The sequence below is a fragment of the Sorex fumeus genome, unplaced genomic scaffold (genome assembly GCF_029834395.1).
Source record: "Sorex fumeus unplaced genomic scaffold, SorFum_2.1 ptg000131l, whole genome shotgun sequence".
Taxonomy (NCBI): domain Eukaryota; kingdom Metazoa; phylum Chordata; class Mammalia; order Eulipotyphla; family Soricidae; genus Sorex; species Sorex fumeus.
In genome coordinates, this window is record NW_026606188.1 from 942,816 (window position 1) to 964,163 (window position 21,348).

Here is a 21,348-nt window from a genome sequence, read left to right on the forward strand (position 1 = left end):
GCTTTGTTGCCCAGAGCTGGGCCTCCGTGCCCGTCCCACGCGGCTCAGGGGTTGAAAACCGGCTGTCTTGGGGCTGTTTCTAGCTGCGCGTGCCCAGAGAGGAACCCAGGCCCTTGGGGGCGGGCTGTACCTGTTGGAATTGGAGCCGTTCAGCTTTGTTGCCCAGAGCTGGGCCTCTGTGCCCGTATCACGCGGCTCAGGGGTTGAAAACCGGCTGTCTCGGGGCTGTTTCTAGCTGCGCGTGCCCAGAGAGGAACCCAGGCCCTTGGGGGCGGGCTGTACCTGTTGGAATTGGAGCCATTCAGCTTTGTTGCCCAGAGCTTGGCCTCCGTGCCCGTCCCACGTGGCTCAGGGGTTGAAAACCGGCTGTCTCGGGGCTGTTTCTAGCTGCGCGTGCCCAGAGAGGAACCCAGGCCCTTGGGGGCGGGATGTACCTGTTGGAATTGGAGCCGTTCAGCTTTGTTGCCCAGAGCTGGGCCTCTGTGCCCGTCCCACGCGGCTCAGGGGTTGAAAACCGGCTGTCTCGGGGCTGTTTCTAGCTGCGCGTGCCCAGAGAGGAACCCAGGCCCTTGGGGGCGGGCTGTACCTGTTGGAATTGGAGCTGTTCAGCTTTGTTGCCCAGAGCTGGGCCTCCGTGCCCGTCCCACGCGGCTCAGGGGTTGAAAACCGGCTGTCTCGGGGCTGTTTCTAGCTGCGCGTGCCCAGAGAGGAACCCAGGCCCATGGGGGCGGGCTGTACCTGTTGGAATTGGAGCCGTTCAGTTTTGTTGCCCAGAGCTGGGCCTCCGTGCCTGTCCCACGCAGCTCAGGGGTTGAAAACCGGCTGTCTCGGGGCTGTTTCTAGCTGCGCGTGCCCAGAGAGGAACCCAGGCCCTTGGGGGCGGGCTGTACCTGTTGGAATTGGAGCCGTTCAGCTTTGTTGCCCAGAGCTGGGCCTCCGTGCCCGTCCCACGCGGCTCAGGGGTTGAAAACCGGCTGTCTTGGGGCTGTTTCTAGCTGCGCGTGCCCAGAGAGGAACCCAGGCCCTTGGGGGCGGGCTGTACCTGTTGGAATTGGAGCCGTTCAGCTTTGTTGCCCAGAGCTGGGCCTCTGTGCCCGTATCACGCGGCTCAGGGGTTGAAAACCGGCTGTCTCGGGGCTGTTTCTAGCTGCGCGTGCCCAGAGAGGAACCCAGGCCCTTGGGGGCGGGATGTACCTGTTGGAATTGGAGCCGTTCAGCTTTGTTGCCCAGAGCTGGGCCTCTGTGCCCGTCCCACGCGGCTCAGGGGTTGAAAACCGGCTGTCTCGGGGCTGTTTCTAGCTGCGCGTGCCCAGAGAGGAACCCAGGCCCTTGGGGGCGGGCTGTACCTGTTGGAATTGGAGCCGTTCAGCTTTGTTGCCCAGAGCTGGGCCTCTGTGCCCGTCCCACGCGGCTCAGGGGTTGAAAACCGGCTGTCTCGGGGCTGTTTCTAGCTGCGCGTGCCCAGAGAGGAACCCAGGCCCTTGGGGGCGGGCTGTACCTGTTGGAATTGGAGCCGTTCAGCTTTGTTGCCCAGAGCTGGGCCTCTGTGCCCGTCCCACGCGGCTCAGGGGTTGAAAACCGGCTGTCTCGGGGCTGTTTCTAGCTGCGCGTGCCCAGAGAGGAACCCAGGCCCTTGGGGGCGGGCTGTACCTGTTGGAATTGGAGCCGTTCAGCTTTGTTGCCCAGAGCTGGGCCTCCGTGCCCGTCCCACGCGGCTCAGGGGTTGAAAACCGGCTGTCTCGGGGCTGTTTCTAGCTGCGCGTGCCCAGAGAGGAACCCAGGCCCTTGGGGGCGGGCTGTACCTGATGGAATTGGAGCCGTTCAGCTTTGTTGCCCAGAGCTGGGCCTCCGTGCCCGTCCCACGCGGCTCAGGGGTTGAAAACCGGCTGTCTCGGGGCTGTTTCTAGCTGCGCGTGCCCAGAGAGGAACCCAGGCCCTTGGGGGCGGGCTGTACCTGTTGGAATTGGAGCCGTTCAGCTTTGTTGCCCAGAGCTGGGCCTCCGTGCCCGTCCCACGCGGCTCAGGGGTTGAAAACCGGCTGTCTCGGGGCTGTTTCTAGCTGCGCGTGCCCAGAGAGGAACCCAGGCCCTTGGGGGCGGGCTGTACCTGTTGGAATTGGAGCCGTTCAGCTTTGTTGCCCAGAGCTGGGCCTCTGTGCCCGTCCCACGCGGCTCAGGGGTTGAAAACCGGCTGTCTCGGGGCTGTTTCTAGCTGCGCGTGCCCAGAGAGGAACCCAGGCCCTTGGGGGCGGGCTGTACCTGTTGGAATTGGAGCCGTTCAGCTTTGTTGCCCAGAGCTGGGCCTCCGTGCCTGTCCCACGCGGCTCAGGGGTTGAAAACCGGCTGTCTCGGGGCTGTTTCTAGCTGCGCGTGCCCAGAGAGGAACCCAGGCCCTTGGGGGCGGGCTGTACCTGTTGGAATTGGAGCTGTTCAGCTTTGTTGCCCAGAGCTGGGCCTCCGTGCCCGTCCCACGCGGCTCAGGGGTTGAAAACCGGCTGTCTCGGGGCTGTTTCTAGCTGCGCGTGCCCAGAGAGGAACCCAGGCCCATGGGGGCGTGCTGTACCTGTTGGAATTGGAGCCGTTCAGCTTTGTTGCCCAGAGCTGGGCCTCCGTGCCTGTCCCACGCAGCTCAGGGGTTGAAAACCGGCTGTCTCGGGGCTGTTTCTAGCTGCGCGTGCCCAGAGAGGAACCCAGGCCCTTGGGGGCGGGCTGTACCTGTTGGAATTGGAGCCGTTCAGCTTTGTTGCCCAGAGCTGGGCCTCCGTGCCCGTCCCACGCGGCTCAGGGGTTGAAAACCGGCTGTCTTGGGGCTGTTTCTAGCTGCGCGTGCCCAGAGAGGAACCCAGGCCCTTGGGGGCGGGCTGTACCTGTTGGAATTGGAGCCGTTCAGCTTTGTTGCCCAGAGCTGGGCCTCTGTGCCCGTATCACGCGGCTCAGGGGTTGAAAACCGGCTGTCTCGGGGCTGTTTCTAGCTGCGCGTGCCCAGAGAGGAACCCAGGCCCTTGGGGGCGGGCTGTACCTGTTGGAATTGGAGCCATTCAGCTTTGTTGCCCAGAGCTTGGCCTCCGTGCCCGTCCCACGTGGCTCAGGGGTTGAAAACCGGCTGTCTCGGGGCTGTTTCTAGCTGCGCGTGCCCAGAGAGGAACCCAGGCCCTTGGGGGCGGGATGTACCTGTTGGAATTGGAGCCGTTCAGCTTTGTTGCCCAGAGCTGGGCCTCTGTGCCCGTCCCACGCGGCTCAGGGGTTGAAAACCGGCTGTCTCGGGGCTGTTTCTAGCTGCGCGTGCCCAGAGAGGAACCCAGGCCCTTGGGGGCGGGCTGTACCTGTTGGAATTGGAGCTGTTCAGCTTTGTTGCCCAGAGCTGGGCCTCCGTGCCCGTCCCACGCGGCTCAGGGGTTGAAAACCGGCTGTCTCGGGGCTGTTTCTAGCTGCGCGTGCCCAGAGAGGAACCCAGGCCCATGGGGGCGGGCTGTACCTGTTGGAATTGGAGCCGTTCAGCTTTGTTGCCCAGAGCTGGGCCTCCGTGCCTGTCCCACGCAGCTCAGGGGTTGAAAACCGGCTGTCTCGGGGCTGTTTCTAGCTGCGCGTGCCCAGAGAGGAACCCAGGCCCTTGGGGGCGGGCTGTACCTGTTGGAATTGGAGCCGTTCAGCTTTGTTGCCCAGAGCTGGGCCTCCGTGCCCGTCCCACGCGGCTCAGGGGTTGAAAACCGGCTGTCTTGGGGCTGTTTCTAGCTGCGCGTGCCCAGAGAGGAACCCAGGCCCTTGGGGGCGGGCTGTACCTGTTGGAATTGGAGCCGTTCAGCTTTGTTGCCCAGAGCTGGGCCTCTGTGCCCGTATCACGCGGCTCAGGGGTTGAAAACCGGCTGTCTCGGGGCTGTTTCTAGCTGCGCGTGCCCAGAGAGGAACCCAGGCCCTTGGGGGCGGGCTGTACCTGTTGGAATTGGAGCCATTCAGCTTTGTTGCCCAGAGCTTGGCCTCCGTGCCCGTCCCACGCGGCTCAGGGGTTGAAAACCGGCTGTCTCGGGGCTGTTTCTAGCTGCGCGTGCCCAGAGAGGAACCCAGGCCCTTGGGGGCGGGATGTACCTGTTGGAATTGGAGCCGTTCAGCTTTGTTGCCCAGAGCTGGGCCTCTGTGCCCGTCCCACGCGGCTCAGGGGTTGAAAACCGGCTGTCTCGGGGCTGTTTCTAGCTGCGCGTGCCCAGAGAGGAACCCAGGCCCTTGGGGGCGGGCTGTACCTGTTGGAATTGGAGCCGTTCAGCTTTGTTGCCCAGAGCTGGGCCTCCGTGCCCGTCCCACGCGGCTCAGGGGTTGAAAACCGGCTGTCTCGGGGCTGTTTCTAGCTGCGCGTGCCCAGAGAGGAACCCAGGCCCTTGGGGGCGGGCTGTACCTGTTGGAATTGGAGCCGTTCAGCTTTGTTCCCCAGAGCTGGGCCTCTGTGCCCGTCCCACGCGGCTCAGGGGTTGAAAACCGGCTGTCTTGGGGCTGTTTCTGGCTGCGCGTGCCCAGAGAGGAACCCAGGCCCTTGGGGGCGGGCTGTACCTGTTGGAATTGGAGCCGTTCAGCTTTGTTGCCCAGAGCTGGGCCTCCGTGCCCGTCCCACGCGGCTCAGGGGTTGAAAACCGGCTGTCTCGGGGCTGTTTCTAGCTGCGCGTGCCCAGAGAGGAACCCAGGCCCTTGGGGGCGGGCTGTACCTGTTGGAATTGGAGCCGTTCAGCTTTGTTGCCCAGAGCTGGGCCTCTGTGCCCGTCCCACGCGGCTCAGGGGTTGAAAACCGGATGTCTCGGGGCTGTTTCTAGCTGCGCGTGCCCAGAGAGGAACCCAGGCCCTTGGGGGCGGGCTGTACCTGTTGGAATTGGAGCCGTTCAGCTTTGTTGCCCAGAGCTGGGCCTCCGTGCCCGTCCCACGCGGCTCAGGGGTTGAAAACCGGCTGTCTCGGGGCTGTTTCTAGCTGCGCGTGCCCAGAGAGGAACCCAGGCCCTTGGGGGCGGGCTGTACCTGTTGGAATTGGAGCCGTTCAGCTTTGTTGCCCAGAGCTGGGCCTCTGTGCCCATCCCACGCGGCTCAGGGGTTGAAAACCGGCTGTCTCGGGGCTGTTTCTAGCTGCGCGTGCCCAGAGAGGAACCCAGGCCCTTGGGGGCGGGCTGTACCTGTTGGAATTGGAGCCGTTCAGCTTTGTTGCCCAGAGCTGGGCCTCCGTGCCCGTCCCACGCGGCTCAGGGGTTGAAAACCGGCTGTCTCGGGGCTGTTTCTAGCTGCGCGTGCCCAGAGAGGAACCCAGGCCCTTGGGGGCGGGCTGTACCTGATGGAATTGGAGCCGTTCAGCTTTGTTGCCCAGAGCTGGGCCTCCGTGCCCGTCCCACGCGGCTCAGGGGTTGAAAACCGGCTGTCTCGGGGCTGTTTCTAGCTGCGCGTGCCCAGAGAGGAACCCAGGCCCTTGGGGGCGGGCTGTACCTGTTGGAATTGGAGCCGTTCAGCTTTGTTGCCCAGAGCTGGGCCTCCGTGCCCGTCCCACGCGGCTCAGGGGTTGAAAACCGGCTGTCTCGGGGCTGTTTCTAGCTGCGCGTGCCCAGAGAGGAACCCAGGCCCTTGGGGGCGGGCTGTACCTGTTGGAATTGGAGCCGTTCAGCTTTGTTGCCCAGAGCTGGGCCTCTGTGCCCGTCCCACGCGGCTCAGGGGTTGAAAACCGGCTGTCTCGGGGCTGTTTCTAGCTGCGCGTGCCCAGAGAGGAACCCAGGCCCTTGGGGGCGGGCTGTACCTGTTGGAATTGGAGCCGTTCAGCTTTGTTGCCCAGAGCTGGGCCTCTGTGCCCGTCCCACGCGGCTCAGGGGTTGAAAACCGGCTGTCTCGGGGCTGTTTCTAGCTGCGCGTGCCCAGAGAGGAACCCAGGCCCTTGGGGGCGGGCTGTACCTGTTGGAATTGGAGCCGTTCAGCTTTGTTGCCCAGAGCTGGGCCTCCGTGCCCGTCCCACGCGGCTCAGGGGTTGAAAACCGGCTGTCTCGGGGCTGTTTCTAGCTGCGCGTGCCCAGAGAGGAACCCAGGCCCTTGGGGGCGGGCTGTACCTGTTCGAATTGGAGCCGTTCAGCTTTGTTGCCCAGAGCTGGGCCTCTGTGCCCGTTCCACGCGGCTCAGGGGTTGAAAACCGGCTGTCTCGGGGCTGTTTCTAGCTGCGCGTGCCCAGAGAGGAACCCAGGCCCTTGGGGGCGGGCTGTACCTGTTGGAATTTGAGCCGTTCAGCTTTGTTGCCCAGAGCTGGGCCTCCGTGCCCGTCCCACGCGGCTCAGGGGTTGAAAACCGGCTGTCTCGGGGCTGTTTCTAGCTGCGCGTGCCCAGAGAGGAACCCAGGCCCTTGGGGGCGGGATGTACCTGTTGGAATTGGAGCCGTTCAGCTTTGTTGCCCAGAGCTGGGCCTCTGTGCCCGTCCCACGCGGCTCAGGGGTTGAAAACCGGCTGTCTCGGGGCTGTTTCTAGCTGCGCGTGCCCAGAGAGGAACCCAGGCCCTTGGGGGCGGGCTGTACCTGTTGGAATTGGAGCCGTTCAGCTTTGTTGCCCAGAGCTGGGCCTCTGTGCCCGTCCCACGCGGCTCAGGGGTTGAAAACCGGCTGTCTCGGGGCTGTTTCTAGCTGCGCGTGCCCAGAGAGGAACCCAGGCCCTTGGGGGCGGGCTGTACCTGTTGGAATTGGAGCCGTTCAGCTTTGTTGCCCAGAGCTGGGCCTCCGTGCCCGTCCCACGCGGCTCAGGGGTTGAAAACCGGCTGTCTCGGGGCTGTTTCTAGCTGCGCGTGCCCAGAGAGGAACCCAGGCCCTTGGGGGCGGGCTGTACCTGTTCGAATTGGAGCCGTTCAGCTTTGTTGCCCAGAGCTGGGCCTCTGTGCCCGTTCCACGCGGCTCAGGGGTTGAAAACCGGCTGTCTCGGGGCTGTTTCTAGCTGCGCGTGCCCAGAGAGGAACCCAGGCCCTTGGGGGCGGGCTGTACCTGTTGGAATTGGAGCCGTTCAGCTTTGTTGCCCAGAGCTGGGCCTCCGTGCCCGTCCCACGCGGCTCAGGGGTTGAAAACCGGCTGTCTCGGGGCTGTTTCTAGCTGCGCGTGCCCAGAGAGGAACCCAGGCCCTTGGGGGCGGGATGTACCTGTTGGAATTGGAGCCGTTCAGCTTTGTTGCCCAGAGCTGGGCCTCTGTGCCCGTCCCACGCGGCTCAGGGGTTGAAAACCGGCTGTCTCGGGGCTGTTTCTAGCTGCGCGTGCCCAGAGAGGAACCCAGGCCCTTGGGGGCGGGCTGTACCTGTTGGAATTGGAGCCGTTCAGCTTTGTTGCCCAGAGCTGGGCCTCTGTGCCCGTCCCACGCGGCTCAGGGGTTGAAAACCGGCTGTCTCGGGGCTGTTTCTAGCTGCGCGTGCCCAGAGAGGAACCCAGGCCCTTGGGGGCGGGCTGTACCTGTTGGAATTGGAGCCGTTCAGCTTTGTTGCCCAGAGCTGGGCCTCTGTGCCCGTCCCACGCGGCTCAGGGGTTGAAAACCGGCTGTCTCGGGGCTGTTTCTAGCTGCGCGTGCCCAGAGAGGAACCCAGGCCCTTGGGGGCGGGCTGTACCTGTTGGAATTGGAGCCGTTCAGCTTTGTTGCCCAGAGCTGGGCCTCCGTGCCCGTCCCACGCGGCTCAGGGGTTGAAAACCGGCTGTCTCGGGGCTGTTTCTAGCTGCGCGTGCCCAGAGAGGAACCCAGGCCCTTGGGGGCGGGCTGTACCTGATGGAATTGGAGCCGTTCAGCTTTGTTGCCCAGAGCTGGGCCTCCGTGCCCGTCCCACGCGGCTCAGGGGTTGAAAACCGGCTGTCTCGGGGCTGTTTCTAGCTGCGCGTGCCCAGAGAGGAACCCAGGCCCTTGGGGGCGGGCTGTACCTGTTGGAATTGGAGCCGTTCAGCTTTGTTGCCCAGAGCTGGGCCTCCGTGCCCGTCCCACGCGGCTCAGGGGTTGAAAACCGGCTGTCTCGGGGCTGTTTCTAGCTGCGCGTGCCCAGAGAGGAACCCAGGCCCTTGGGGGCGGGCTGTACCTGTTGGAATTGGAGCCGTTCAGCTTTGTTGCCCAGAGCTGGGCCTCTGTGCCCGTCCCACGCGGCTCAGGGGTTGAAAACCGGCTGTCTCGGGGCTGTTTCTAGCTGCGCGTGCCCAGAGAGGAACCCAGGCCCTTGGGGGCGGGCTGTACCTGTTGGAATTGGAGCCGTTCAGCTTTGTTGCCCAGAGCTGGGCCTCCGTGCCTGTCCCACGCGGCTCAGGGGTTGAAAACCGGCTGTCTCGGGGCTGTTTCTAGCTGCGCGTGCCCAGAGAGGAACCCAGGCCCTTGGGGGCGGGCTGTACCTGTTGGAATTGGAGCTGTTCAGCTTTGTTGCCCAGAGCTGGGCCTCCGTGCCCGTCCCACGCGGCTCAGGGGTTGAAAACCGGCTGTCTCGGGGCTGTTTCTAGCTGCGCGTGCCCAGAGAGGAACCCAGGCCCATGGGGGCGTGCTGTACCTGTTGGAATTGGAGCCGTTCAGCTTTGTTGCCCAGAGCTGGGCCTCCGTGCCTGTCCCACGCAGCTCAGGGGTTGAAAACCGGCTGTCTCGGGGCTGTTTCTAGCTGCGCGTGCCCAGAGAGGAACCCAGGCCCTTGGGGGCGGGCTGTACCTGTTGGAATTGGAGCCGTTCAGCTTTGTTGCCCAGAGCTGGGCCTCCGTGCCCGTCCCACGCGGCTCAGGGGTTGAAAACCGGCTGTCTTGGGGCTGTTTCTAGCTGCGCGTGCCCAGAGAGGAACCCAGGCCCTTGGGGGCGGGCTGTACCTGTTGGAATTGGAGCCGTTCAGCTTTGTTGCCCAGAGCTGGGCCTCTGTGCCCGTATCACGCGGCTCAGGGGTTGAAAACCGGCTGTCTCGGGGCTGTTTCTAGCTGCGCGTGCCCAGAGAGGAACCCAGGCCCTTGGGGGCGGGCTGTACCTGTTGGAATTGGAGCCATTCAGCTTTGTTGCCCAGAGCTTGGCCTCCGTGCCCGTCCCACGTGGCTCAGGGGTTGAAAACCGGCTGTCTCGGGGCTGTTTCTAGCTGCGCGTGCCCAGAGAGGAACCCAGGCCCTTGGGGGCGGGATGTACCTGTTGGAATTGGAGCCGTTCAGCTTTGTTGCCCAGAGCTGGGCCTCTGTGCCCGTCCCACGCGGCTCAGGGGTTGAAAACCGGCTGTCTCGGGGCTGTTTCTAGCTGCGCGTGCCCAGAGAGGAACCCAGGCCCTTGGGGGCGGGCTGTACCTGTTGGAATTGGAGCTGTTCAGCTTTGTTGCCCAGAGCTGGGCCTCCGTGCCCGTCCCACGCGGCTCAGGGGTTGAAAACCGGCTGTCTCGGGGCTGTTTCTAGCTGCGCGTGCCCAGAGAGGAACCCAGGCCCATGGGGGCGGGCTGTACCTGTTGGAATTGGAGCCGTTCAGCTTTGTTGCCCAGAGCTGGGCCTCCGTGCCTGTCCCACGCAGCTCAGGGGTTGAAAACCGGCTGTCTCGGGGCTGTTTCTAGCTGCGCGTGCCCAGAGAGGAACCCAGGCCCTTGGGGGCGGGCTGTACCTGTTGGAATTGGAGCCGTTCAGCTTTGTTGCCCAGAGCTGGGCGTCCGTGCCCGTCCCACGCGGCTCAGGGGTTGAAAACCGGCTGTCTTGGGGCTGTTTCTAGCTGCGCGTGCCCAGAGAGGAACCCAGGCCCTTGGGGGCGGGCTGTACCTGTTGGAATTGGAGCCGTTCAGCTTTGTTGCCCAGAGCTGGGCCTCTGTGCCCGTATCACGCGGCTCAGGGGTTGAAAACCGGCTGTCTCGGGGCTGTTTCTAGCTGCGCGTGCCCAGAGAGGAACCCAGGCCCTTGGGGGCGGGCTGTACCTGTTGGAATTGGAGCCATTCAGCTTTGTTGCCCAGAGCTTGGCCTCCGTGCCCGTCCCACGCGGCTCAGGGGTTGAAAACCGGCTGTCTCGGGGCTGTTTCTAGCTGCGCGTGCCCAGAGAGGAACCCAGGCCCTTGGGGGCGGGATGTACCTGTTGGAATTGGAGCCGTTCAGCTTTGTTGCCCAGAGCTGGGCCTCTGTGCCCGTCCCACGCGGCTCAGGGGTTGAAAACCGGCTGTCTCGGGGCTGTTTCTAGCTGCGCGTGCCCAGAGAGGAACCCAGGCCCTTGGGGGCGGGCTGTACCTGTTGGAATTGGAGCCGTTCAGCTTTGTTGCCCAGAGCTGGGCCTCCGTGCCCGTCCCACGCGGCTCAGGGGTTGAAAACCGGCTGTCTCGGGGCTGTTTCTAGCTGCGCGTGCCCAGAGAGGAACCCAGGCCCTTGGGGGCGGGCTGTACCTGTTGGAATTGGAGCCGTTCAGCTTTGTTCCCCAGAGCTGGGCCTCTGTGCCCGTCCCACGCGGCTCAGGGGTTGAAAACCGGCTGTCTTGGGGCTGTTTCTGGCTGCGCGTGCCCAGAGAGGAACCCAGGCCCTTGGGGGCGGGATGTACCTGTTGGAATTGGAGCCGTTCAGCTTTGTTGCCCAGAGCTGGGCCTCTGTGCCCGTCCCACGCGGCTCAGGGGTTGAAAACCGGCTGTCTCGGGGCTGTTTCTAGCTGCGCGTGCCCAGAGAGGAACCCAGGCCCTTGGGGGCGGGCTGTACCTGTTGGAATTGGAGCCGTTCAGCTTTGTTGCCCAGAGCTGGGCCTCTGTGCCCGTCCCACGCGGCTCAGGGGTTGAAAACCGGCTGTCTCGGGGCTGTTTCTAGCTGCGCGTGCCCAGAGAGGAACCCAGGCCCTTGGGGGCGGGCTGTACCTGTTGGAATTGGAGCCGTTCAGCTTTGTTGCCCAGAGCTGGGCCTCTGTGCCCGTCCCACGCGGCTCAGGGGTTGAAAACCGGCTGTCTCGGGGCTGTTTCTAGCTGCGCGTGCCCAGAGAGGAACCCAGGCCCTTGGGGGCGGGCTGTACCTGTTGGAATTGGAGCCGTTCAGCTTTGTTGCCCAGAGCTGGGCCTCCGTGCCCGTCCCACGCGGCTCAGGGGTTGAAAACCGGCTGTCTCGGGGCTGTTTCTAGCTGCGCGTGCCCAGAGAGGAACCCAGGCCCTTGGGGGCGGGCTGTACCTGATGGAATTGGAGCCGTTCAGCTTTGTTGCCCAGAGCTGGGCCTCCGTGCCCGTCCCACGCGGCTCAGGGGTTGAAAACCGGCTGTCTCGGGGCTGTTTCTAGCTGCGCGTGCCCAGAGAGGAACCCAGGCCCTTGGGGGCGGGCTGTACCTGTTGGAATTGGAGCCGTTCAGCTTTGTTGCCCAGAGCTGGGCCTCCGTGCCCGTCCCACGCGGCTCAGGGGTTGAAAACCGGCTGTCTCGGGGCTGTTTCTAGCTGCGCGTGCCCAGAGAGGAACCCAGGCCCTTGGGGGCGGGCTGTACCTGTTGGAATTGGAGCCGTTCAGCTTTGTTGCCCAGAGCTGGGCCTCTGTGCCCGTCCCACGCGGCTCAGGGGTTGAAAACCGGCTGTCTCGGGGCTGTTTCTAGCTGCGCGTGCCCAGAGAGGAACCCAGGCCCTTGGGGGCGGGCTGTACCTGTTGGAATTGGAGCCGTTCAGCTTTGTTGCCCAGAGCTGGGCCTCCGTGCCTGTCCCACGCGGCTCAGGGGTTGAAAACCGGCTGTCTCGGGGCTGTTTCTAGCTGCGCGTGCCCAGAGAGGAACCCAGGCCCTTGGGGGCGGGCTGTACCTGTTGGAATTGGAGCTGTTCAGCTTTGTTGCCCAGAGCTGGGCCTCCGTGCCCGTCCCACGCGGCTCAGGGGTTGAAAACCGGCTGTCTCGGGGCTGTTTCTAGCTGCGCGTGCCCAGAGAGGAACCCAGGCCCATGGGGGCGTGCTGTACCTGTTGGAATTGGAGCCGTTCAGCTTTGTTGCCCAGAGCTGGGCCTCCGTGCCTGTCCCACGCAGCTCAGGGGTTGAAAACCGGCTGTCTCGGGGCTGTTTCTAGCTGCGCGTGCCCAGAGAGGAACCCAGGCCCTTGGGGGCGGGCTGTACCTGTTGGAATTGGAGCCGTTCAGCTTTGTTGCCCAGAGCTGGGCCTCCGTGCCCGTCCCACGCGGCTCAGGGGTTGAAAACCGGCTGTCTTGGGGCTGTTTCTAGCTGCGCGTGCCCAGAGAGGAACCCAGGCCCTTGGGGGCGGGCTGTACCTGTTGGAATTGGAGCCGTTCAGCTTTGTTGCCCAGAGCTGGGCCTCTGTGCCCGTATCACGCGGCTCAGGGGTTGAAAACCGGCTGTCTCGGGGCTGTTTCTAGCTGCGCGTGCCCAGAGAGGAACCCAGGCCCTTGGGGGCGGGCTGTACCTGTTGGAATTGGAGCCATTCAGCTTTGTTGCCCAGAGCTTGGCCTCCGTGCCCGTCCCACGTGGCTCAGGGGTTGAAAACCGGCTGTCTCGGGGCTGTTTCTAGCTGCGCGTGCCCAGAGAGGAACCCAGGCCCTTGGGGGCGGGATGTACCTGTTGGAATTGGAGCCGTTCAGCTTTGTTGCCCAGAGCTGGGCCTCTGTGCCCGTCCCACGCGGCTCAGGGGTTGAAAACCGGCTGTCTCGGGGCTGTTTCTAGCTGCGCGTGCCCAGAGAGGAACCCAGGCCCTTGGGGGCGGGCTGTACCTGTTGGAATTGGAGCTGTTCAGCTTTGTTGCCCAGAGCTGGGCCTCCGTGCCCGTCCCACGCGGCTCAGGGGTTGAAAACCGGCTGTCTCGGGGCTGTTTCTAGCTGCGCGTGCCCAGAGAGGAACCCAGGCCCATGGGGGCGGGCTGTACCTGTTGGAATTGGAGCCGTTCAGCTTTGTTGCCCAGAGCTGGGCCTCCGTGCCTGTCCCACGCAGCTCAGGGGTTGAAAACCGGCTGTCTCGGGGCTGTTTCTAGCTGCGCGTGCCCAGAGAGGAACCCAGGCCCTTGGGGGCGGGCTGTACCTGTTGGAATTGGAGCCGTTCAGCTTTGTTGCCCAGAGCTGGGCCTCCGTGCCCGTCCCACGCGGCTCAGGGGTTGAAAACCGGCTGTCTTGGGGCTGTTTCTAGCTGCGCGTGCCCAGAGAGGAACCCAGGCCCTTGGGGGCGGGCTGTACCTGTTGGAATTGGAGCCGTTCAGCTTTGTTGCCCAGAGCTGGGCCTCTGTGCCCGTATCACGCGGCTCAGGGGTTGAAAACCGGCTGTCTCGGGGCTGTTTCTAGCTGCGCGTGCCCAGAGAGGAACCCAGGCCCTTGGGGGCGGGCTGTACCTGTTGGAATTGGAGCCATTCAGCTTTGTTGCCCAGAGCTTGGCCTCCGTGCCCGTCCCACGCGGCTCAGGGGTTGAAAACCGGCTGTCTCGGGGCTGTTTCTAGCTGCGCGTGCCCAGAGAGGAACCCAGGCCCTTGGGGGCGGGATGTACCTGTTGGAATTGGAGCCGTTCAGCTTTGTTGCCCAGAGCTGGGCCTCTGTGCCCGTCCCACGCGGCTCAGGGGTTGAAAACCGGCTGTCTCGGGGCTGTTTCTAGCTGCGCGTGCCCAGAGAGGAACCCAGGCCCTTGGGGGCGGGCTGTACCTGTTGGAATTGGAGCCGTTCAGCTTTGTTGCCCAGAGCTGGGCCTCCGTGCCCGTCCCACGCGGCTCAGGGGTTGAAAACCGGCTGTCTCGGGGCTGTTTCTAGCTGCGCGTGCCCAGAGAGGAACCCAGGCCCTTGGGGGCGGGCTGTACCTGTTGGAATTGGAGCCGTTCAGCTTTGTTCCCCAGAGCTGGGCCTCTGTGCCCGTCCCACGCGGCTCAGGGGTTGAAAACCGGCTGTCTTGGGGCTGTTTCTGGCTGCGCGTGCCCAGAGAGGAACCCAGGCCCTTGGGGGCGGGCTGTACCTGTTGGAATTGGAGCCGTTCAGCTTTGTTGCCCAGAGCTGGGCCTCCGTGCCCGTCCCACGCGGCTCAGGGGTTGAAAACCGGCTGTCTCGGGGCTGTTTCTAGCTGCGCGTGCCCAGAGAGGAACCCAGGCCCTTGGGGGCGGGCTGTACCTGTTGGAATTGGAGCCGTTCAGCTTTGTTGCCCAGAGCTGGGCCTCTGTGCCCGTCCCACGCGGCTCAGGGGTTGAAAACCGGATGTCTCGGGGCTGTTTCTAGCTGCGCGTGCCCAGAGAGGAACCCAGGCCCTTGGGGGCGGGCTGTACCTGTTGGAATTGGAGCCGTTCAGCTTTGTTGCCCAGAGCTGGGCCTCCGTGCCCGTCCCACGCGGCTCAGGGGTTGAAAACCGGCTGTCTCGGGGCTGTTTCTAGCTGCGCGTGCCCAGAGAGGAACCCAGGCCCTTGGGGGCGGGCTGTACCTGTTGGAATTGGAGCCGTTCAGCTTTGTTGCCCAGAGCTGGGCCTCTGTGCCCATCCCACGCGGCTCAGGGGTTGAAAACCGGCTGTCTCGGGGCTGTTTCTAGCTGCGCGTGCCCAGAGAGGAACCCAGGCCCTTGGGGGCGGGCTGTACCTGTTGGAATTGGAGCCGTTCAGCTTTGTTGCCCAGAGCTGGGCCTCCGTGCCCGTCCCACGCGGCTCAGGGGTTGAAAACCGGCTGTCTCGGGGCTGTTTCTAGCTGCGCGTGCCCAGAGAGGAACCCAGGCCCTTGGGGGCGGGCTGTACCTGTTGGAATTGGAGCCGTTCAGCTTTGTTGCCCAGAGCTGGGCCTCTGTGCCCGTCCCACGCGGCTCAGGGGTTGAAAACCGGCTGTCTCGGGGCTGTTTCTAGCTGCGCGTGCCCAGAGAGGAACCCAGGCCCTTGGGGGCGGGCTGTACCTGTTGGAATTGGAGCCGTTCAGCTTTGTTGCCCAGAGCTGGGCCTCCGTGCCCGTCCCACGCGGCTCAGGGGTTGAAAACCGGCTGTCTCGGGGCTGTTTCTAGCTGCGCGTGCCCAGAGAGGAACCCAGGCCCTTGGGGGCGGGCTGTACCTGTTGGAATTGGAGCCGTTCAGCTTTGTTGCCCAGAGCTGGGCCTCTGTGCCCGTCCCACGCGGCTCAGGGGTTGAAAACCGGCTGTCTCGGGGCTGTTTCTAGCTGCGCGTGCCCAGAGAGGAACCCAGGCCCTTGGGGGCGGGCTGTACCTGTTGGAATTGGAGCCGTTCAGCTTTGTTGCCCAGAGCTGGGCCTCCGTGCCCGTCCCACGCGGCTCAGGGGTTGAAAACCGGCTGTCTCCAGACACACTTTTTTGTGTGTGGCTATCTCTCTCTTGGCTTTCCTCGCACAATCATGGATGTGCTGAATCAGTCGATTGTTGTCAATGATGGCAATTTCCCATGTTGCTGCAAGAGTGCCAAAGAGCTTCCAGTTGGTGGTCATTCAGGGAGTTCTCTTCTTAAACTTTGCAGCCCTTTCTCCCCACTCCGTGAAGTAAAATTTTGCACAAAGGAAATGGTTGTTTGATCCTGTTTGGAATTTTGGGACAATAGTGACATCGGTCAGGCAAAACCATAGATTGAATATGATGTGGTCAATTTTGTTATTGAATGGTCCACGAGGAGACTCCCAAGTCTAACGTTTAGATTCAGCCTTCAGGAACTGTCAGTTACTATGGATCGTCTTGGTCTACATGATGAACTCAGTCTCTCACCCTGATTGTTCCATTATAGGTCATGGGTCCCAATGTGGAGGTCTTTGGCTGATCTTCTCTGTCCTATCTTGGCATTAACATCACGGACAATGATCTTGTAGAATGTGTAGTTTTCTTTATAGAACTTCTCCAGCTCCATGTAGAAGTTCTTAATTTCTCCTTCATCATAATTGGATGTTGGTGCATAGAAAATGAGATAGAAACTGCCGGCAGTGAGCCACATCTATTCAAGTATAATTGTCCAATTAGGGTTGTTAGGCATTCGAATGTATCAATGCTCATGGCCAAGTTCATGTTGACAAGGACACTGACACCTCCAACGCCTCTTTTATCGCATGTTCCGAGGAACAGTTATTCTCCAGTGTTGAAAAAGGTGTGATGTGATTGATGCCTTCTTGTATAGGTCAGACCAGTGATGTCGTATTTGATCTTTCACTATTGTACCATCAAGTCCTTGATGGATGCATCCAATGCCAGCGTATGTGCATTGAAAATACAGATAGTCATTTTTGTCTTTCTCCGTTTTGGTAGCCTAGTTCGGCCTTGAGATTTTATCAGATTCTCCTTCCTCATTGTTCTTAATGCCGCTGTATTAGTGGCTCTTTCAGGCTCAGGGGAATGAGATCCATTGTATTTACTGGTTATGGCATATTGAATATGCTACAGATAGCTTGCCAGGCTCTACCGTGTGGGCCGGATACTCTCGGTAGCTTACCAAGCTTTCCAAGAGGGATAGAGGCTTTTAGGATGGCCTCTAACTGCCTGCTAGAACTCCAAACAAGCTCTCGAACCAAAATAAATATATAAAAACAAAATACAATTTTTGCAATGATAATCCTGAACTTCAAGTGAAGCTGAGTAATGCCATACTTATATTACAGGGAAATGAAAAGAAAGGTGATGAGAAATTATGAAGCATCTTGATTCACTCTAGGAAGACACATAAAAACACCTGGTGAAGAAGAGTGAAATGAACGATAAATAATGAAATAAATAAGACCATTTCATAATTAAGAACAACGTTGAGACATTTTGCAAAAAGGATAAATTTTTGAATGATTTAGATTCATTAATAACTAGAAATAAAATGAGAATTTAGGAATTCAAAACACTATATTCTCTTAAGATGAAGGAAAGAAGTCAAATGAAATAAAATACATGTTGGTAGGATGGGTTTTATTTGTGTTCTGCTGGAGAAGTATTTAAAATATATATTATAAATAGAAAGTGATATTCTACTTTAAAATTCAATTGTACCATTTCAAAGCACTATTACCTTATCCATAATTTTTTCACAATTATTCTAAGAGAACAGTAAGCAGTGAGATCAAATATATAGGAAAGACTACATTTCTAATGACATTGTTAATAAGAGCAGAAACAAACTAAGACTGTCTAGACCCTTAGTCAAGTGTTTCTCATATTGTTCTGCTTTTAATTTTTTAAATAGACATGTTCATATTCTTGGTTTAATGAAAAGGCATATTTATAATAAGGAGATCTATATTTTATTTTATTTCTTTGTTTTGGGAACACACTTGGAAGTGCTCAGGGCTTACGATGGCTCTGCACTTAGGGATTACTCTTGGCGATGCTCAGCCATATGGGGTGCTGGGATTGAACTTGTGTTGAATATGTGAAAAACAGATGCCTTCTCTATTCCAGCTGCCTTCTCCTGCAGCTCAATAATGTTTGGAGGAATCATTCGGGGTTGGGAGATGTGTGCTGAAAGTAGATAAAGGACCAAATATGATAGCCTCTCAGTATCGTATTGCAAACCATAATGCCCCAAAGTAGAGAGAGTATGGGGAAGATGGTATTCCATAGAGGCAGGGAGAAGGGGGCTGAGGGGGTGCTGAGGTAATTGGTGGTGAAAAATGTGCACTGGTGGAGGGTGGGCTATTCGATCATTGTGTGACTGAAATTCAAACATGAAAGCTTTGTAACTGTATCTAACGAATCAATTGAAAAAAGAGCCTACTCGCTGTACCGTCATCCATTTCTCAAGTTATCTATAATTAAATGCAGAGGTAGAAATAGACATAAACATTTAATAATATAGAAATCAATATTTTCAGTGGCAGAAACATACCATTCAAATATTTTTTTAACTTTGAAGATTACAATGACTAAATCCAACAGAAGACTAATGCAATGCAAACAACCCTCAAGAGCGTTCTATTAGAATCAAGAATTTGCAGTGCATCATGCCAGAAATTTTGGAAGCTGGAAAGAAAAGAATCAAATGAAAAGCCTGCAAATTGCAATCACAGACTCATTAACAGCTCTATTCGATGTGGGGTTTGGGAGTGCTGGGGGTACTATCCAGCTAGGGAAACTAAATGTCTATATATTATTTTATATAGAAAGTATATCTGCATAATGTGCTTTTTATTTGCAGTGATGGCTGGAGGGGGCACATACTTCTCAGTTTACGCTGGAACTCATAAGCATGTGCCTACAAGGCAGATTCTCTAAGCTACTGTGCTGTTTCTCTGGGCCCATATAAGTTTGAAGGTAGGGGATTAAGGAGGTTTCCAAACGTTATCTCTAAATAAAAGCTTATTTACATAATGCTGTTGGTAACTCTCCCACATGCACAGAAGGAACTTTGCATAGTATATTGCATTATGCCAATAAACATTTTCTTAATTCTGGATTTATAATGTGTTTTGAGAGTCATTTGGCACCAGGAGAGAGTTGGTGAATTGCAAAGGTTCCTTAAACATTCCTTACCAGAGTAAGAAAAAAAACAACAAAAGAAACAGGAAGTGCCACGTTTAATCTTTCTATGTAAAATGCTCAGTAGTTCCTGGAGGTAAAGTATGAGGATCAGATCTCTATTCTGGCAAAATTTAAGTGACAATTCTTCGGACAGATTTTGTTAAAATCGTTTGTTTTCTCATTCAACTTGAAGCAGAGAATGAAAGCAGAAACATCCTTAATCACTTAACTTAATTACTTAACTTCCCGTTAGTCATCGATTTGCTTGAGCGGGCGCCAGTAACGTCTCCATTTGTCCCTGTCACATGCTAGGGTAGCCCAATGGCATCTGTTCGCTCCGGGAACATGAAGGGCCTCAAACCAATCGTTCATGATCTTGACGAAGAAGTCTGACCATCTGGTAGGTGGACGGCCACGCGGTCTTTTGACATCCCGTGGAATCCAGTCGGTAACAGCTCTAGTCCAGCGGTCATTTTTGAATCTCATTATGTGACCAGCCCATCTGATTTTCAATACCTTGGCAAATGAGATATCGTCCTTGATTCTTGATCAACAAAGAATGTCAGAACTCCGGATTCTTTCTCTCATTTGAGTGAAACGTGATATTCCAAGCATAGCTCTTTCTATTCTTCTTTGGGAGACGTGAATAGTGTTCTCATCCTGTTTGCATAGAGCCCAGGTCTCTGAGGCATAAGTTAATGCAGGAAGAACAGTGAAATCAAAGAGATGTGCCCTGAGCCGGAGGTTCTTCGTCCTCTTAGCTATTTCTTCGACGTTCTTGAAGGCGTTCCACACCACTCTCTTCCTCCTGTGCAGCTTGTGTGCCAGGTCATTTGTCATGTTGACATCTCGACCTAGGTACACATAGTTGTTGCATTCGGAGATGGTCGTTCCATTGAGAGCGAGTGGGGCATCAGGAACGAGGCTGTTTCTCATAAACATTGTCTTTGTAAGATTCAGCTGTAGTCCTACCTTTCCACACTCACGGTCAAAGTCGGCCAGCATTTGTGCCGCTTGGCTGATGTTTGGTGTTATTAAAACAATGTCATCAGCAAAGCGGAGGTGGTGTAGTTGCTGACCATCTATCTTCACTCCCATGTTTTCCCATTCTAATCGTCGCATGATGTTCTCGAGGGTGGCACTGAAGAGTTTCGTTGAAATGGTATCACCCTGCCGCACCCCTCTCTTGACATCAATGATCACTTCTTTGTAGAATGGTGAGATCCTGGTGGTGAATCCGCAATAGAGCTCACGGAGGATCCTGATGTATTGGGCTTGAATGCCCTGATTGGCTAGGGCTTCAATGACCGCTTCCGTCTCAACAGAATCAAAGGCCTTCTTTAAATCAATGAATGTTAAACAGAGCGGCATCTTGAACTCCCGAGAAACCTCAATGAGCTTGGTTATCGTGTGGATATGGTTGATGGTGCTGAATCCTTTGCGGAACCCGGCTTTCTCGCATGGTTGTCCTTCATCTAGTGTTCTGCCAATCCTATTTAGGATGACTCGAGTGAACAACTTGTAGATGACAGACAATAGGCAGATCGGGTGATAGTTGCCAATGTCATGGATGTCTCCCTTCTTGAACAGTAGTACGGTCCTGCTGGTTTTCCATTGGGACGGAACCTTGCATTCAGACAGGTAGCGAGTGAAGATCCGAGCCAGTGTATTGATGAGTACTGACGGCAGGTTCTTTAGGTGTTCAGGTCTGACCTTGTCTGGGCCGGGTGCTGTTTGTTTCTTTACCAACGAAATGGCGTGTCGGATTTCGGAAGGGAGAACGTTGGGAACGACATATCCATCCTGTGGAATTTGGTATGTCAGCAAGTGGACATGGCTGTCGAAGAGATTTGAGGAGAAGTCATGGATAATCTTCTCCATTGCCATTCTGGAGGATGTGATGGATCCATCAGGACGTCGGAGGGCAGTCATCTTGGTCTTGTAGTTGGCGAAGGACAGGCGGGTGTTACGAATACTTTTCCTGGCTTCTGCCGCATCTACCAGTACTTCAGCTCTTCTCTCTTTGAGGTCTTCCTTGATTGCATCTCTGCACTGCTTTGCGAGCTCTGAACTTAGATTGTGGTTGCCTGAGGCATGTGCCAAACCACGCTGGCGAATTAGCTCAAGAGTTTTCGAATATAGGCGATTTTTTGTGGCTATCTCTCTCTTGGTGTTCCTCGCTCATTCATGGAGGTGCTGAACCAGTTGATCATATTCCTCGTCAATGTTGTCAACAATGGCATCTTCCCATGTTGCCACAATAGTACCAAAGAGTTCCCAGTAGGTGGTCATTCTGGGAGTTCTCTTTTTGAACTTTGCAGCCCTTTCTCCCTGCTCTGTGAAGTAGAATTTTGCACAAAGGAGACGGTGGTCCGATTCCGTTCGAAATTTTGGGACAACAGCGACATCGGTCAGGCAAAACCGTGGATTGAATATGATGTGGTCTATTTCGTTGTGGAATCGTCCACCGGGAGACTCCCATGTCCATCGTTTAGCTTCTGCCTTCTGGAAATGTGAGTTACCATGAATGGTCTTGGTCGACATGATGAACTCAGACAGTCTCTCACCCTGTTCGTTCCATTCTAGGCCATGGGTCCTGATGTGAAATTCTTCATCTGATCTTCTCAGTCCTATCTTGACATTAACATCATCCACAATGATCTTGTAGAAGGTGTGGTCTTCTTTATAGAACTTCTTTAGCTCCATGTAGAACTTCTCGATTTCTCTTTCATCATAATGAGATGTTGGTGCGTAGACAAGGAAGATAGAAACTGGAGGCAGTGAGCCACATCTATTCAAATGTAAACTTCCGATTCGGGTTGTTAGGCATTCGAATGAATCAATGCTCTTGGCCAAGTTTGTGTTGACAAGGACACCGATGCCTCCAACACCTCTTTTATCGCATGTTCCGAGGAACAATTTTTCTCCAGTGTCGAAAACGGCATGGGGAGATTCGTGCCTTCTTGTCTCGGTCAGACCAATGATGTCGTACTTGATCATTCGCGCTTGTACCATCAGGTCCTCGATGGATGCATCTGATGCTAGCGTACGTGCATTGAAAGTACAGATGATCATTTTTGTCTTCCTTTGTT